Source organism: Vulpes vulpes, chromosome 6, assembly GCF_048418805.1.
Source record: "Vulpes vulpes isolate BD-2025 chromosome 6, VulVul3, whole genome shotgun sequence".
In the NCBI taxonomy this organism is placed as follows: Eukaryota; Metazoa; Chordata; class Mammalia; order Carnivora; family Canidae; genus Vulpes; species Vulpes vulpes.
The window spans coordinates 62,334,083-62,350,110 of NC_132785.1; the positions used below are offsets into that span (position 1 = coordinate 62,334,083).

At 44.6% G+C, this 16,028-nt stretch overlaps 1 protein-coding gene across 4 annotated transcripts in view; it reads right to left on the bottom strand.

The window, feature by feature from the left end:
* The window catches only part of TC2N (tandem C2 domains, nuclear), a 44,475-nt gene extending 37,468 nt beyond the window's left edge, over positions 1 to 7,007 (bottom strand). For 2 of the 4 annotated variants that reach the window (XM_072761154.1, XM_072761152.1), the window contains exons 1-2: positions 6,897 to 7,007; positions 6,333 to 6,419 (exon numbers count right to left, since the gene is read on the bottom strand). The gene's annotated coding sequence lies outside the window, so the exon portion shown is untranslated. Of the gene's footprint in view, positions 1 to 5,456; positions 5,640 to 6,332; positions 6,470 to 6,896 lie in introns of those variants that run through there. The other 2 variants (XM_025985583.2, XM_072761153.1) reach the window with 2 other exon arrangements.
* Positions 7,008 to 16,028: the final 9,021 nt, after the last annotated feature.

A 16,028-nucleotide genomic window follows, 5' to 3' on the forward strand; every position in this document is an offset into this window, starting at 1 on the left:
CTACATTAAAGTAGCTTCAGTGTTATGGGGCCCTTGGGTGGCTCAGTCAGTTAGGCACCTAACTCTTAATTTCAGTTTAGGTCTTGATCTCATTAGGGTTGAGAGATAGAGCCCCAATGGGGCTCTGTGTTGGGAGGGGAGCCTGCTTAAGATTCCCTCTCTCCTGCCTCTCCTGCCCTTTCTTCCTCTCTAAAATAATAATAATAATAATAATTAATAATAATAATAATAAAAGTAACTTCAGTACTACTTGTGATCCCAGCTGATTATGGTAGATACTTAAGATTAAAAATATATTCAAGTGATATTCCTCAGCCATTAGAAATGACAAATACCCACCATTTGCTTCAACGTGGATGGAGCTGGAGGGTATTATGCTGAGTGAAGTAAGTCAATCGGAGGACAAACATTATATGGTCTCATTCATTTGGGGAATATAAATAATAGTGAAAGGGAATAGAAGGGAAGGGAGAAGAAATGTGTGGGAAATATCAGAAAGGGAGACAGAACATGAAGACTCCTAACTCTGGGAAATGAACTAGGGGTGGTGGAAGGGGAGGTGGGCAGGGGGTGGGGGTGACTGGGTGGCGGGCACTGAGGGGGGCACTTGACGGGATGAGCACTGGGTGTTATTCTGTATGTTGGCAAATTGAACACCAATAAAAAATAAATTTATTATTAAAAATATATATATATATATTCAAGTGAAAAGTTTACTTTAGAAAAAAATTAATTTGAAGAGGAGTCTAATTTTAAACAAACTATGAGTAGGTGACTCGTTTTCATAGGTATCATGTCTCTTTACACAAATAAAGTAAGTAAAATGGCAGCAAGAATACACAGACCATAGAAAGAAACATACACACACATATGTGAAAACCTGACATACGATGCTTACAGATCCCTGGGGAAAAAAAAACAGAATATTCAATAAATGAAGGCGAAAAACTGGGAAAAACTGATTACCAATACGGGGAAAAAACGTGAAACTGGACACCCACCTCACACCACACAAATATCAATCACACAAGGATTAAACACATAAATACAAAAGGCAATTATATTAAAGCTTTCAGAAAAAATATAAGACTATATTCTTTCAACCTTGTAAACTCAGAGGTGTTAAACAAGATGCCAAAAGCACAAACCATAAATGAAAAGGCTGATACATTCAACCACACTAGAGAATGCATCCATCAAAAACTACATAAAATAAAACTATGTAAAGTAAAAGATAAGACAAGCCACTTACTGAGGAAAAGATATTTGCCATATGCATAACTATACTATTTATAATACCACAAATAAATAAATACAACTTCTAGAAATCAAATTTATAAAACTAAAAAAAAACAGACAAAAGACATAAACAGATATCTCTTAGAGAGGAATTATGGAAGGTTCCATATCATCAATAATTAAGGAAATCTAAATTAAACCTCTAGTGAAGTATCATTTCTCACCCACCCTAGTGTTGAAAGGAAACAATTCAGATAACTACAGATGTTGTTGGGGCCCTTGGGGGGCTCAGTCGGTTAAGTGTCTGCCTTCAGCTCAGGTCATGACCCGGGGTTCTGGGATCAAGCCCCACATTGGACCCCCTGCTCAGTGGGGAGCCTGCTTCTCCCTCTCCTCTGCCCCTGCTCTCACTCACTTTCTCTCTTAAATAAATAAAATGTTTTTTTTTTTCAATTACAAATGTTGTTGTACAAATATCTCAAATGTTGAGGAAGGGGACAAAGTGAACACTTAACACTTTGCCTGTGAAAGTATAAACAGTTACAACCGTTTCATGATTGGATTGTTTGTTTCTTTGGTGTTGAGTTTAATAAGTTCTTTATAGATTTTGGAAACTAGCCCTTTATCTGATACGTCATTTGCAAATATCTTCTCCCATTCTGTAGGTTGTCTTGTAGTTTTGTTGACTGTATCCTTTGCTGTACAAAAGCTTCTTATCTTGATGAAGTCCCAATAGTTCATTTTTGCTTTTGTTTCTTTTGCCTTCGTGGATGTATCTTGCAAGAAGTTCCTGTGGCCAAGTTCAAAAAGGGTGTTGCCTGTGCTCTCCTCTAGGATTTTGATGGACTCTTGTCTCACATTTAGATCTCATTAAACTCAACACCAAAGAAACAAACAATCCAATCATGAAATGGGCAAAAGACATGAAGAGAAATCTCACAGAGGAAGACATGGACATGGCCATAGACCTGCCCTATGACCCAGCAATTGCACTGTTGGGGATTTACCCCAAAGATTCAGATGCAATGAAACATCGGGACACCTGCACCCCGATGTTTCTAGCAGCAATGGCCACAATAGCCAAACTGTGGAAGGAGCCTCGGTGTCCATCGAAAGATGAATGGATAAAGAAGATGTGGTCTATGTATACAATGGAATATTCCTCAGCCATTAGAAACGACAAATACCCACCATTTGCTTCAACGTGGATGGAACTGGAGGGTATTATGCTGAGTGAAGTAAGTCAATCGGAGAAGGACAAACAGTGTATGTTCTCATTCATTTGGGGAATATAAATAATAGTGAAAGGGAATATAAAGGAAGGGAAAAGAAATGTTGGGAAATATCACGAAGGGAGACAGAACATAAAGACTCCTAACTCGGGGACACGAACTAGGGGTGGTGGAAGGGGAGGAGGGCGGGTGTTGGAGGGGAATGGGTGACGGGCACTGAGGGGGACACTTGACGGGATGAGCACTGGGTGTTTTTCTGTATGTTGGTAAATTGAACACCAATAAAAATTAATTAAAAAAAAAAAAAACAGTTACAACCGCTTTATAAAACAATTCTAGGGATCCCTGGGTGGCGCAGCGGTTTAGCGCCTGCCTTTGGCCCAGGGCGCGATCCTGGAGACCCGGGATCAAATCCCACGTCGGGCTCCCGGTGCATGGAGCCTGCTTCTCCCTCTGCCTGTGTCTCTGCCTCTGTCTCTCTCTCTCTCTCTCTGTGACTATCATAAATTTAAAAAAAATAAAATAAAAAATAAAAAAATAAAAAATAAAACAGTTCTGGGGACATCCAGGTGGCTCAGCGGTTGAGCATCTGCCTTTGGCTCAGAGCATGACCCCAGTCTGGGTATCCAGTCCCACATTGGGGTCCCTGCAGGGAGCCTACTCCTCCCCCTGCCTGTGTCTCTGCCTCTCTCTGTGTCTCTCATTAATAAATAAATAAAATCTTAAAAAAAATCCTGTATTATCTAGCAGAACTGAAGATCCACAACTCTACTCTTAGGCCAAGAGACGTGCATTAGAATGGCCGTAACAGATGTGCCTGGGTGGTTCAGTCAGTTAAGCATCTATCTTGGGCTCAGGTCATGATCTTAGGTATTAATCCCCACGTTGGGTTCTACACTCAGTGGGAAGTTAGCTTCTCCCTTCTCCCCCAACTTGTGTTCTCTCTCTCTCAAATAAATGGATAAAATCTTTAAAAAAAAAAAATGGCCAAAACAAAATTGCTTTTAATGGCAAAAGCAAAACTTAAAAAAAGAAAACTGAAAACACCTCTAAATAGCCATTAACTGGAAGATAAATAGGAAGATGGATAAACAGTGTAAAGTCATACAATAGAATGATATAGAGCAATAAAAAGTGAATGAACAATAAGACATCAACATCGATGAGTCTCATAAATATAATATTGTACCAAAGGAGTCATGGAATAGACAAGACATTATTTATGAATACATACCTACATAATAAAACTATACAGAAAATCAAGGAGCATGGAAAGATAAAGACATGAGGGAAACATACAATCAGGGCTTTGAAAATACTGACAATATATAATCTCTAAAACATGATATAAGTACAGTGACTTTTATTTTATTTATATTCTCTAAATGTATGGATGTGTCAAAAGTACTATTTGTACATATGAAATAAATAATTTCTCCTTTAAACAGTAAGAAATGTATGGTCGTGGTAGAAAATGTGAAATATACTGGCAAACATATGAAGAAAATAAAAAATTACCAATAATCCCATCACCCCCCAGATCACCACAGTATTTGAAAGAAAAAATAGGGGTGCCTGGGTGGTTCAGTCAGTTATGCGTCTGCTGTTGGCTCGGGTCATGATCTCAGGATCCTGGGGGTTCAGGTCATGATTTCAGGGTCCTGGGATCAAGTCCTACACTGGGCTCCCTGCTCAGTAAGGAGTCTATCTGCTTCTCCCTCCTCCTCTCCCTCTCCCTGTCCCTCTGCTCATGCTCTCTCTTTCTCGCTCAAATAAATAAAATCTTTTTAAAAAGAAGAGAAAGGAAAAGTATACTTAGTATACTAAGTATTCCTTCCATTATTTTATTTACTTTTTAACAGCCTTGTTTACGTACTGATTTGCAGTAAATTACACATATTTAAAATACACAATCTCATGACTCAAACATATGTATACTTTGGTGAAAGCATCTTCACAATCAAGAAAATAACACACCAACCCCAAAAGTCCCCTCATAACGTTTTTCCAATCCGTCCCTCCTTACCTTTCCCTTGCCCTCATCCCCAAAGTAACCACTAATCTGTTTTCTGTTGCTTTAGGCTAGTTTGCACTTTCTAGGGTTTTGTCAGGTCCGGTATGAACATAGTTTATGCATAAGATTTGCTGTAGTTGATACAGCCAAAGTTTTCAAAATGATTTACCAATTTACACTTCTACCAGCAGAGTACAAAGACTTCAAGTGTTCTATATCCTCGGAAGCACTTGATTATTGGCCTTTTCCATTTTAGCTATTACTTTCATATTCCAAACATAAATCCACATAAAACAACATGTCTGAACGGCAACAGAAAAATTAAACTTTCAATGGTGTTGGAAGTAAAACTCCTTATAAAGAAATTTTCACCTACGAGCATCTTCCCTTGAAAGCATAATAATAATCGAAGCAAAGCCCCTGACATGTGCCTCGTGAATTCTGATCTAACCAACATGTCTGATTTCTACAAGAGATAGTAAGAATTGCTGAGATATACAAGAAAGAATCATGCGAGTTCAATGTAAGCTGGGAGCATCACAGTACTGGAGTGCAGGTGAAGCGCAATCCAACAGTTTGTGACAGTGTCACTTTAACACTGGTAACACCTGAATCCAACAGACCAAAATACCACCAGGATGGTGGTCATAATTTGAATGGGGGGAAGAGAAAAATCTTTCTTGTAACAGTTCTACTCAGTATGCTCAGCTACTTGCTCCAGCTTGAGGTGCACTGCAACATATTCCATTGTCCTTATATTCTTTCCAAACTGACTACCAGCTCCCCTCTACCACCCTGTCATGTCTCCTAATCTTTGTTTCTCAAAATAAGGACTCTATTCTCCTTAGTATTTCTTCATGTCTATTTACTCCTCAAATTCATTCGTATTTGACTTCCATCTTTATCATTTTGCTTGAATTGTGTTTGCTGAGGTCAATTGACCTCCTATCCGAACCACCAAAGCCACTTACTTGATCAGCTCCTATTTTCCAGATCCCCTGACTCCTCTGACTGAGACAGATTTCTCTCCTGATGAAAACTCTTTCCTCTCCAGGCATCTATGAACCACCGTCGGCTAGATGTTCCTCCTCCTTTCCTGACTTCTCGTCACTCTCCACAGCCATCTCTATGCACTGCATCACTTAAATGTTGCTGTTTCCCGTCCTTGGTCTTCTCTTCTTACTCTACTCTCTTGAATAATTACTTCCACTCCCACGGGACAAACAAACCACAAATACACCAAGCTTCTAACATTTACAATTCTGGACTTCAGAAAATCCCAATACTAACACATCTGCCAACCATACGGGTCTGCCAGATGTCCTACAGGAACCTCACTCCTTTTCTCTCAATCTGAATTAATCTCCCAATTTGTTAGCTTTATTCATGAATACAATGATAATCCAAGTGGAACCGATAAAATACCAGGGATACTTTTGAAATATTTTCTTGAGAGGTTTAAAGAAACAGATTTTTATGAAGACTTTTTCACCCAGTTATGAAGGTAATCATAGTCACTGACAAAAACTACAAAACACAAGAGATAAAAGATAAATTCTCCAATCCCAGCTCTCGGAGGCAAGCAGTATTAATTTCCTTCCACAAGAAAGTTTTTAAGCACAATAAAGTTACAGACCAAAACATTAAATTGGCAAATAGAGGATGTTGTTGTTAACTCTCAATATTTTCCAGGCTACTTCTTATCGTATTAATCGGGGGGAAAAAATTTCTCCTACATGCCTACCTGGAGTGAGAATCGGAGTAATATTCTAACACCCAAAGCAATCCTCTCGCACGCTGCATCCTAAGTATTCTTAAGGAATCGGTGCTGCGGGGTTGGCACCTACCTTGCCTGTACCTGGGCGTCTACCTGTGTGCGGCACCCCCACGACACCGTCTCCTTTATTTCAAGGAAGCGACGGCAAATGAAACGACTGAAAGAGACAGAAGCCAAATCCAAAATCAAGCTGAATGTATGATCCGCGTTTTGCAAAAACCAGAGGGAAGCGACATTTTAACGCTCCTCTGCGACCTCCGAAGGCTCCAGGGCGTCCCGGAGACACACCCCCGGGGAACCCGACTCTCCAGGGCCCGGGGCTGGCCCCTCCGCGCCCAGAGCCCCCGCGCGCCCCCGCGCGCCCCTCCCCGCGGTCCCGCCAGGGCCCGGCCTGCCCCAGGCTCCCGGAGCGCTCCCCGCCCGCGAGGCCCCAACACCCGCAGAACAGTGCGCCCCGCGGGGCTGGGGGCGACCGCCGAGACCCCCGAGCCGGGACCCGCGGCGCGCCCGAGCCGCCGCCCCCACCCCCCCGGACACCCGCGTCCCCGCCGCCCTGCGCGGGTGTCCACGCGCAGCTCCCCGGGCGCCCCCGCCCCACGGCCCGAGGCGGCGCTGCGCGGCCCAGGCCGGTTACCTCCTGCTCGCAGCGGGCACCCAGCCCCGGCCTCCCGCGGGCGCCCAGCCCCGGGCCGCCTCGCCCTCGCCCGCCACGCCCGGAGACCCCGCCCCCGGCCCCGCAGGCCCGCCCCGCCCCCCGCAGGTGCGCCCCGCCCCGCCCCCGGCCCCGCAGGTGCGCCCCGCCCCCCGCAGGTGCGCCCCGCCCCGCCCCCTGCCCCGCAGGCCCGCCCCCTGCCCCGCAGGCCCGCCCCGCCCCCCGCAGGTGCGCTCCTTCCCCGCCCCCGGCCCCACAGGCCCGCCTAGCACCCCGGGAGGCGCGCGCCGGGGGCGGGGCCTCCCCGCCGAGGACCTGGGCGCGCTGGGCCTGCGCCCCCGGCCCACTCTTCCCCGACCCCCGGCTGCTCGGTCCGGAAAGGCTTACCTGGAGCCGCGCTGAGTTGAGAGTGCAAGGCTCCCAGGTGGGGGTGGGGGTGGGGGCGGGGCGGAGGAGATTGAAAACGAAAAGAGGTGGAAGGGGAAAGTTACTGGCCTGATGAACTTCTTTGTATAGGGAGGAAGGAACAGTCTTTCCTGCCAGAGGCTGCTCCCTTTTCTTGGAAACAGAAGAACCTTTTCTTGGCTGCCTCGTATAGCTAAAGAATCAGCCTGCTTCTCTTCCCTCTTGTGGCTTTGCTTCTACTACCACCTTGCCAGCCACAGGTACCCTGGAAGGGATCCTAAGGTATCTGCGGGAGGCCTGGCCACCAATACTATGCTGGAATCCCCTGGCCCTCCCCGCTATAGCCTCCCACGGGCGGGTCTCAGCCTTGTTCTTGGAGAGTTGCTGAGCGAATGCCTAGATTATCCGTTGATGAATGAATGGCTCGGGGCTTGAAAGGCTGATGGGGTATACACTAAGGTACAGTCTTTCTCAAAGTGGGTAGGTGGGTTCTGAGGCCCCAGAGATGCTGGAATGGGAGTGGAGGGGAGGGGTAGACACTGAGACCAAATTCATCCGGGCAAAGAGACACAGCATAATTATGTTCCGTGAGAGTCGCACACTTCCAGGCCCAAGAACTGTGTTTAGGTGCCAAGTTCATTTGGCCTGAAGGGTGGCAGGCCAAAATACGCCACTTTAGCATAAGGGTTATTTAAAGTTAAAAGCACTTGAGGAACAGCAGATACAAGATCACTCGGACCTTCCTTTTCCTTCCTGAAAGCAGAAGATGAAACTCCCAAATGAAAAATATGTTCCCTATGTCAGGAGGGAAGAAGCGTTCTTACCACCAGAGACAGGGAATCACCGGCGATGGAAATCAACACACACAAACCTTCCTAGTCGCTTCCCCATTAGCTGCCTCAGCTCAAGCCCCTTTCTCACTATTTAGGACACTTTGTCCAACTCGGTATATGAATGTTTAGCTCCCACTGCTTGTGATCCTTATTTTCTGACAAGGGCTGCTGTGTACATGTAAAACTGCATGGCTTGCTGTGGGTAATCTGTGTCAATCTAATTCTTGGTGCCCCCCAGAAAACCTAGAAGGGTGGCTGTAAACTTTGCCTCCCCTACGCACCACACAGCTTTCTTCTTGAGAAATGACTGTAGCCATCCTGGGCCATTAGTGTTTCAAGGTACACACTTTGATGAACACTGCTTGAAAGTCCTCGTACATCCACCTTCAATAATCGCACTATTACCAATGTTTGCAGAGTCCTCTACTGTTTACACAAAGCGCTCCCGTGAGTCATCTCATTTAACCCTCACAATTATGATGTAGCTGTTATTGTCCTTGTATTACAGTTGAAAATATTGAGACTCAAACAAATAGTGGTTGCCCGAGAATAGAATCAAGATTGACTCTGGACTTCAGACTCCAAGGCTCTTAAATATGTATTATATAAGATATGTGTGTGTGCACAGGGATGTACATATATGTGTATGATGTGCTGTGGTCACGCAAGGAAAAGAATATACATATTTTCCCTGACATTTTGTATTAGAAAAACTCCATTTCCCACCTGTTGTAGGGGAAAACTCCATTCTTTCCTCCTGTGGTTTTCTTGCCCCTGTGTCTCCTTTACTCCTTGTGCAAAACACTTTCATTCTGACGTTTCTGGTCACCAAGTGTGTGGAGGTTTCCCCCACATGGCATAATTCTCTGCAACACCAGCTAGATGTCCCGCAGTTCAACTCAATGCTGACCTTCCTTACCCAGGCAGAGCACCAGATCCCACAGGTGCAGGGCTCAGTTCCACAAGACTGACTCCCCGCACCTCACCCCCCAAACATCACGTGCCAGCTAAAAGCCCAGGTCCCAGATGCCAGCTAAAACCTGTGCATCTGACCTATAGATCAGAGGTTCCAGTGACCCCTCTCCTCGGGTTCAATCAATTTGCAAGGGCATCGCACAGAACTCAGGGAAACGCTTCCTTAATTTTACCAGCTTATTAAGGGATATGATGAGGGGTACAGATGAACAGCCAGATGAGGAGATATATAGGGCAAGGTCTGGGAGGGTCCCAAACACAGGATCTTCTGTCCCCATGGGGTTGGAATGTCCCACCCCTCCAGCTTCAGTGTGTTTGCCAACCAGGAAGCTCCCCAACCCCACACTATTGGGATTCTATGGACGCTTCCTCACATAGGCGTAATCACTTACTAACCACATTTGCAGCCACTCTGTCCTCTTTAGGGGGAGGAGGGCAATAGGTGGGAAATTCCAAGTTTCTAATCTGTGGCTTGGTCTTTCTGGTGACTAGCCCTCATCCAGGAGCCATCCAGCAGCCCACACAGAGTCACTCCTTTAAAACGAAAGATGTTCCTTGTTCTCTTATGGCTTGGAAATTTACATGGGTTTTAGGAGCTCTGAACCAGGAGCCAGGGGCAGAGACCAGTATTTATTTTCTTTTATCTCACACCCTGAAGTAGAGCACATCCTCGGCCAGCAAGCTCTAGGTGGATGTGTTAGTTATCAAGGTCCAGGACCTTTATGTCTCTTTTCGTCTCCTGCACCCAGATGTCATAGTGCAAGGCACAGAAGTGTCATCTGCATGTGCTGAGTGAACAAAGGATGAGTGAACGTGTGAATGCTCAGTAATACCGATTAAATTGGACTGAGAACTTGGTTCCCTAACTGAACAAGCTCAACAACCTCCCCACGGATGGAGAAATCCCAAGAGAAAGCACTGCCTGAACTCTTCATTGCTTCTGTCCATCTTCCATGTAAAAAGGCCTTCTTAGAGGAATCCACTCCTGTTGACAGATGCAGTTCTCTGAAAACAATGAAACCATTTGTTGTGTTTTCCTTGAAATGGACCTTCTTCCTGTTGTGTCTTGGAGGCAGGGCTACCTCATAGGAACGGAGCCTACTGTCTGCCTCTCTTTGTGTTGCAACATTCCGAGTGGCTTTGGTTTGTTGATTTTTAATGTTAAACATTAACGGTTTTTTAATGTTTAGCGTCCTCTATTCTTTGAAGCAGATCTGAGGAGAAAACTAATAATTGGGTCGATGTGGATAACACTCTGCTCAGAGTTTGCTATTTCTATTCTTTCATCTGATAGAGACAAATCACTTAATCCCTGTCCTAATCCCTTCTTATTCATCCTTCCTTTAGTGCTCTTTATAAAATGCTAGGTGACTCAGTCTGGCCCTACCTCTTCAGCCCCACCTTCCACTCCCCCTACCACACACTTTGACCTTCTGAATTAATTGTTCCCTAACTTGCCAAATTTGCATGACTGTTCACTCACCCTTATTTTGTGAGTCATCAGTTGACAAACTCCTGTTCATTCAGCTGCAGTATGAAAAGTGAAACTCTGTAACACCCATCCCAGAGTGAATTGGGGACTCTACCTCAGTACTCCGCCCACCATGCATCCCTGTCTCTGTCATAGCATCTACACAACAATTGCGATTGTTGGCGTCTTATCCCTCTTCCAACTAAACGTATTCTATTTGAGTTACCAATAGACAGGAATTATGACTTTCTGAACACCTAGCAGACCACCTGATGCATAGAAGGTGAACAAGAAAATATTTGTTGAACAAGAAAAAAAAATCTTTAAAAGAATATGAACTTGTAGAGCACTTGTGAAGAAATTCCACAAATATAAGTGGTCATATGAGTAAAAAGGGATGGCAGACAGATTTCTGCTTCCCCCAGAATCATTTCATTTTCTGCCTTAAAAAACAGAAGCCTGTACATAGTTAGTCATTCATCCATGTGCTTTGTACAACTGATGATCTTGAGCACCTGTGGTGCACCAGGAATAGTCCCGAGTGCTTGCTTCAGAGGGAAAGTGACGTTTCAGCAGGGCCTCGAATGCTCATCTAACTTCCGTTCCTTTTCCTGAACATGAAGCTAAATTATGTTGTCCATTCCCCCCATACCTGCGGCCAGTTCTCACCAATGGAATTTGAACAGAAGTAGAGTTTCACTTCTGGGTCTAGGCCGTTAAGAACTGCTGAGCCTTGCCCCACTCTCTCCCTCTGCCCGCTCTTGGACCACACTAGACCATTGCTAAAGCCAAAACTGCGACCAGATGGAGTCCAGGTCCCTGACCGACTTCAAAGACCAAGGCTCCCCCCACCACCCACTAACCTTGACCGGATTGTGATATAAATGAAAAATAAACCTTATGGTGTAAAACACTAACATGTAGGGATGTTTTCTCCCAGCAGGCAGTTTTCCTTACCTGGATTAACCCCGCCATAAATGATGGCATACGGGTTCAGACACCAGAAAACTGCTGTCTCTGGCTCTCGGCATTGCATGGCAGACATGAAATGTGAAAATTTAGCAAAGCTACTAAGGTCACAGAGACGTTAAGTTCGCCCCAAGTGGACAAATAAATATCTTTATGATGCGCAGCTCTTTGGGCTCTCTCAGGTGGCCACCAGGTCAGAATGCTGACATTTTGGGGTGGCTGGGTGGCTCAGTCAGGGAAGTGGCTGCTTTTGGCTCAGGTCATGATCTCAGGGTCCTGGGCTCAAGCCCTGCATCAGACTTCCAGGAGGTCTGTTTCTCCTTGTCCCTCTGCCTTTTCCTCTGCTCAGGTGCATGCTCTCTCTCAGACAAATAAATGAAATCCTAAAATGCTGACTTCTTGACCTGAAAGCTAGCACAGAATCAGATTCATCACATCATCTTCATCATCTTTACGATCCCTTGTAAATCTCTTTGCTCCTTGAATACTTTCTCTAGGTGAGTCCAGCCTCACTCAGAGTGGAGCATGGAGTTGACTCTTAAACAGCATGGGGCTTGAATTGCACAGATCCACTTATACATGAATTTTTTACAGTACAGTGCTATAAATGGATTCTCTCTCCTTTATGATTTTTAATGGCATTTTTTTCTCCAGCTTACTTCATTATCAGAACATAGCATATAATACATATGACATACCAAATATGTCTTAATTGACTTTGTTATCAGTAAGGCTTCCAGTCAACAGTAGACTGTTAGTAGTTAAGTTTTAGGGGAGTAGTTAAGCTAGACCCAGATGTTTGACTGCTCAAGGGGCTGGTATCCTATCCCCAACCCTGCCTTATTCAAGGGCCAACTGTTTGTTGAAAGATGTAACATAGGAGTGAGAAGATAAGCTCTGAAGGCTCTTGACTACCTCCCCAGGGAGGCTGTGTACTAATCACTGGGACACATGCTGAATAAATGGGACTGTTTGCAGTGGGGTGAGTTTCCTCCTTTTTCTTTTCCTTCCCCCCTCTTCTTCTTTCCTTCTTTCCTTGGTACCCAGTAAAGCTAACATAACAGTGGGAAAATGATTGGTCAAAGATGCTCCACTGAGACCTAGAATGATGAAAGCCTCTTTTCTCAATGCCCTTGCCCCAAAGCACTTCCCCAACACATTACCGTCCTCCTCCTCCAAACTCCCAAACAGGGAAAAAAAAAAAAAGGATTTTCTATCAGCAACAACATCAACTCACCCGGGTGGGAAGCTGGTCCAAAGAGGATGAAAGACAGGTGGAGCACATCATGTGAAACTGCCTCAGGATTCCAGAACAAATGCCCCCAGACTAACTGAACAAAGCAGAGAAACATCTAAATCCCTACTTCCTGTGAAGTTGGAAGAAATGATTCAAATCTAAAGTGAATGGCTCAGCATTCTCCTGGGCTCCATCTACAATGGCTTAAGCTGCATGAACTTGCTTAAGCTGGAGCTACGTTTTCCAAAATTTCTTTCTCTATATATGGTTCTTTGTTAGAATGACCAAAAGAGGAATCTGAACAAGATTTGGAAAGTATAAATGAAACAGATATTTTACTATTGAAAGATTTCCATAATCACAGTGGCAGAAAAACAGAGATGCTGTCAGGTTCCAGCATGTCCTTACTTCCCATGTCTTGTTCCTCTTCCTAACCACTGGCCCTGCTGACTACCTGAATCCCAGGCCCATGTCCAAAGCTTGGCTGAGGACCTACCGGTTGACAGCTGTCCAAAGACTTTGCCACAGCTCTTCTGTGGATTCTTCTTGAGTGGCTAAGCATGCCCAGCTTTCTAGATGCATTGCGAGTTCTGACTCGCTACGTTTACCTGCATCAGGTCTTCTTGGAGACAGGTTAGACTTTGATCCTTCAGTCTCACTTCCAGACCTTTATCTCCCAATTCTCTCCCATAATTCTGTAAGATCTTACTCTTATATTAGTAATACTCAAATGGTTCTGCTTCCCAGATTGCAGCCCTATGATTTGCCATGCATGTACTTGGCTGCCCAATAAGAAGATTACATGGATTGTACCTTTCTTCCCTTCCCCTATGAAAGAAAAAGTCCTGGTGTTATATATAGGACTACAAAACATCTGGGTAAAATTGCACACTGGTGGAGGTTTCCCCAAGACAGGGTAGTTATTTAGAAGCCCACTGGCTTCATAGTATGACTTTACTGTAGTATGGAAGCTGACTTTCCTCATTCCAAGCTTAGAAACTTGCTTCTTTTCCCCTTAGCTTTATAAGTTAAACTCTGCTGAAGAAGAAGTTTCAGTCAAGCTCACTAGGGACCAAACTAGACGCTAGGGTCTATTAGTATTAATAGGGCCTGTCTATGAATATAGCATGAGGAATAGAATCATTGTAGGTCCCAGACATTTCTATCTTATGGTCCCAACCCTACACCCCACAGAAACAACCATATGGAAAGCTGAGTGAAATCAGAAGGTTTCCTGGGTGGGGTGGGGGAAGTGGAACCAAAATTAAAGGACTTAGGAGAAATACTGAGTGGTTAATAGCCTCAAGTTATGATGACCATCATCGATACCACAGAGCAGACTGGCCTGTCACAGTTGCAGACAAGCTGGTTTTGCTCACCCAGGGTACAGTCCTAGTCATAGGCCTTCTCTGTGGTAGATTACAGTATTCACCCCAGTTTTTCACTCCAGACTGTACCCATCCTGTTTGCCATCACTTTGAATTTCCTTCCACTCAAGGAGAGGAATATATTTCCCTGCCCCTTGAATGTGGGTTCAGCCATTTGATTTGCTTTGGCCAATAAAGTGATACAGAACTAAGAGTGTTAAAGTTGTAAGCTTAGCTAAAGAGGCCTCATATATTTCTGCTTGCCTTTTTGTGCTTCTGCCAATGCCATGAGAAGATTTTGCCTGAGCCAGCCGGCTGGTCCAAGGAGGATGAGAGACATGGAGCAGAGTCATTCCAGTTAAGCCCAGACTAGATGAGCTAATCCCCAGCTGACCATCAGGACACATGAGAAATAATAGAGGATTGTCATTTTATGTCCTGGCATATTAGGACTATTACACACCAATAGTTTGCTGACATACTCACCCCACCATGATTTTCTGTGGGGACGTGAAGGAGGTGCCCCTACCGCTCTGTGGCCCCAGACTTCCAGACCCAGTGTGCCCAGCACCTGCTCTCAAGTCACAAGGTGGCCAGTGGTCGATAAGAGGATTCAGCCTCACACACCCAGTAAAGTTCTGTTTGACATTTTCTATCCTTTTGGTCAGACATAAAATTTAAACATTTGTCACAGCAGTAAAAGAAAAATTTAAAAACTCTTCGGAATATAAATAATAGTGAAAGGGAATATAAAGGAAGGGAAAAGAAATGTTGGGAAATATAAGGAAGGGAGACAGAACATAAAGACTCCTAACTCTGGGAAACGAACTAGGGGTGGTGGAAGGGGAGGAGGGCGGGGGGTGGGGGGAATGGGTGACGAGCACTGAGGGGGACACTTGACGGGATGAGCACTGGGTGTTTTTCCGTATGTTGGTAAATTGAACACCAATAAAAATTAATTTATTAAAAAAAAAACTCTTCGGAAGACTACATCGGAACATTAGTGGTTGTTTACAAGTGCGACTCAAACTCGCCATCTGAAATTTTGAAGGCTATCATTTGTGATTTCTGTTTTCATCAGAGTTTTAGGAAAACTCATGTGCCCAGCAAAATCCCCAGGCAGTTTAGGATGCCAAGACTTTCTTTCCTTCTCTTTAAAATTGCTCCAAGTCCATAAGGAAAATTCATGAATAAATGTGGTTGGCAGATGAACCACATGTCCAAAGATGTATTCGTATGACAGTTGCATCTTAATTTGTTAAGTATGCATTGATATTTATATAAATTAGAGGCACTCGTGGAAAGGGAGGTGTCCTCAAAACGCTTTACAGTCTTTTCTTTTTTTCCAGGCATTCCTTCTTTCCCCATGACTCCCTGCCTTTTGCTAGCTTCCCCCACCCTTCTAGTTTATGAGGGGATGGATGAAGTTGGGATATTTTTTGAGGAAATGTGGGAGGTCTGCAATCCATTTCCTATTTGATGTGAGCTTCACTTACCAGAAGGAAAAAGAAAAACAACCAGGAGAACACACTTCAAGCAAAACTGCTCCATGACTGGCTTTTAAACAGCTATTGTATCACTCTGTGAGGTGACAACACTCTAGGGACAGGACAGGGCCTGTGAGGGCCAGTGAAGCATACTCTCCCACTCCTGAAAAACATCCCCTAAGGAAACAATTTGGCGTTTCCTGCAAAACATGAACTTGCTTGGCAGTCTGACCAACTCACCACCCCTGTTCATCTCATACTGCATGTCTGATTAATAACAATAACTAGTCCGAGAACATAGTGAATACAACTTCAATAGGCAAAGGGGGCCAAGGGGAACAAACAACACCCTCACCAAACATATGCAGGC